Raw genomic sequence first — 3,052 nt, 5'->3', positions numbered from 1 at the left:
CTTTGTTTCAGGCGTCATTCACTCTACTGACACTCTTTTTATTAACTATTTGCCGCCATACTTTCCTGTCCTGGCATACTTCTCTAGCTTCTTTTATGTCCAAGCATTTTTCCATGTAGGCTCTCGTGTTTCTGTGACTTCTTATGTCTCTTCTAAGTAGGGTCTCATTCACACATTCTAACCATTCTTTCCGCGGTCTACCTCTGGGCACGTTGCCATTTACTTTACCTTGATACACTTGTTTCGTTAGTCGTTCATTTGGCCTTCCCTCAACATGTCCGAACCATCTTAACCGATTTCTTTCCCATGTGTCTTCAGGTAATTCACAATAATCCACCTATAATTGAGGATGATCCACTCGTAATTTACATAGGTAATCCAGATACTTTTCAACTATTCGCCTTTGCTTAAAATTGATTTCACGACTAAAGATGTAACTATTTTATTTTTAACTAATAAGTGATATTTTTAGTTGAAAATGTTTGAAAAATTAAAATGTAATTCAAAATTTTTTAGTTATAAAATTGATTATTTGGATGAAAATTTATTTGTATTGTTGATATATTTTTTTATCTGTTAATAGGTTTTCTAACCAAAAATTCAACTATTGCATTCTTAGTTTAAAGTTTATCTTTTCAGTTAAAAATTTAACTTTTACGTTAAAAATGTTATCTTAAACTGCCATGTAAAAAATTATTTTTCTGTCTGAAGATTCTTTGTTCACTTCAAAAAATTTAAATCTTGATAAAAAATTGAATGAAAAATTGAAGTAAACATTTTTTTATGTAACTTTGTTTTTAAAAAACGTGTTTAAAAAATGTACAAGATCGGTTCGTATTTCTGTTAAAAATGTAATACTCTCTAATTCTAGAGGGGAAAAAAACTTTGCATGTATGAAAAAAATATTTTTCTAAAAAATACACATTGTTGTAAGTTTGTTTTTAAAAATAGGCTAAGAAGTCAGAAAATTAATAATTCTGCTTTATATTTGTATCAAGAATCAAACTTAAGATTTATAAATTTATTTATTATTTTTAAATTTAATATTTAGATATATTATATCTATTAAATTTTTTATTGAAATTAGAAAATTCGGCTAAAAACTCAATTTAAAAAAAAAGGAAGAAAAAGTTTTTCTAAAAAGTTCGTTCTTTTGATAAATTTGTTGTTGAAAAATAGGGCCAAAAACTAACAATATCGCTTCGCATGATTTTTAAGATTCTAATACTCTTTAATTCTAGAAATAAACGTTGTATGTGGTTAAAAAATGCACTTCTTCTGTAATTTTTTTTTAATAGGCTAAGGAGTAAAAAAAATAATAATTTTGTTTCATACTTTTATTAAGAATCTAAAATAAGATTTAGCAATTTATTCACTATTTATTAATTTAATATTTAGATCTTAGAATGCGATTGAAAATTGAAATCTTAAAAAAAAACAAGAAAAATTGAATCAAATCTAAATAAAGAACTTTTTTCGTAAATTTGATTTTTATAATACGCTAAATACGCTAAAATTTTTTTTAAAAATTGCGTTATTTTTACTTTTTTCATTTATTCATTTAAGAACAATGCTTCTTTATCATTTTCTGATATTAATAAGAATCTAATTCAACATTTAGTCATTTATTTACTATTGTGAATACAGGTAAAAATTAAAATGTTTTATAAGTTTCATTAAAACAAAGCTAACAATTGAATAAATTAATAATTTCGATACATATTTTTATTAGGAATCTAGGTGAAGATTTAATCATTTATTTATTTTAATCATTTATTTGTTCTTGTGTTTATATAATTTTGAATTTTTAATCAAAGATGTTATTTTAATCATTTAATATTTAGATTTTGGATTGCGAAATCTAAGGTGAAAAAACATGAAACAAAATTGTTTTGAATTCTAAATAATGAACTTTTTTATTAAATTTGTTTTTAAATAATAGTGTAAAAGCTAAAAAAATCAATGATGATCCTTCATACTCTTTATAAGAATCGAATACTACCCAATAAGAAAAAAAACTTTGAATGTGGTAAAACATTGAATGCTTGAAGAAAAAAATTGAAAGAATTTTTTTTGCACTTTATCAATAAATTTAATTTTTTTAAATAGACCAAAAAGTAAAAAAATAATACAAATTTTGATTTATATTTTTTTATTCAGAATTTAATTTTGAATTCAGTAATTTATTTATTTATGTTTAGATTTTCAAATAAAACTAAGCATTGAAATCTTGAAAAAAATATTTGTCTACAAAAATACACTATTTTGTAAATTTAAAAAAAAATAGGTTAAAAAGTTAGAACACTAATCATTTTGCTTCATATTTTCATGGAGAATCTAATTTAAGATTCAATCATTTATTTTCTATTTATTTATTTAATTTTCAGATTTTTTAATGAGGTTAAAAATCGAAATCTTAAAAAAAATATTTAGGAAAAAAATGAGAAAGGAAAATTGAAAAAAAATCTAAAAAATTCACTTTTGTTGTAATTTCGTTTTAAAGAAATAGGCTCAAAAGTAAGAAAGTTTATCATTTTGCTTCCTATTTTTTTAAGAATATAATCTAATATTTAGTAATTTATTTACTATTTTTCAATTTAATATTTAAATTTTGCAATACAGTTAATAATTGAAATCTTAAAAAAAACAATAACATTTTTTGGTATGAGAGCACAATTTTAGTTCTTTCAACCAACTTTTTTTTTTAACCAACAATAGGTTTGTTAAAAGCACAACAGTGTGGTAGAATCAAACAAAATGTGTTGCTTCTATATCTACTAAATCATTTTCATTGTTCTGCCAAAACCTTTTTCATCGTCGGTGTATTCAGGATCGTGTAGGTTGAATAAACTACTCAGTGAATCTTAAACTTTTTAAATTTATGAAAATTTATTCACATTAAATTGCACATTAATTCTTCAGTCTCAAATTCATATTTAGGTTTTCTTCAGAAACGCCAAGTTCCTTGGACTCCGACGTGGGGTTGCCATTTTTGACCTGGAAATTTTGAAGCTCCGCCGCCTGCGCTGAGGTGTCCATTTTTATTTTCAAA

General features: G+C 23.7%; 1 pseudogene; it reads right to left on the bottom strand.

Annotated features, from left to right (window-relative positions):
• LOC117177685 overlaps positions 1 to 3,052 on the bottom strand; it is a 30,721-nt pseudogene that overhangs the window by 7,876 nt on the left and 19,793 nt on the right.

This window comes from Belonocnema kinseyi, chromosome 1, assembly GCF_010883055.1.
Source record: "Belonocnema kinseyi isolate 2016_QV_RU_SX_M_011 chromosome 1, B_treatae_v1, whole genome shotgun sequence".
In the NCBI taxonomy this organism is placed as follows: domain Eukaryota; kingdom Metazoa; phylum Arthropoda; class Insecta; order Hymenoptera; family Cynipidae; genus Belonocnema; species Belonocnema kinseyi.
Note: the sequence above shows the minus strand (reverse complement) of the source record. Positions and strands in the feature narration are given on the sequence as shown.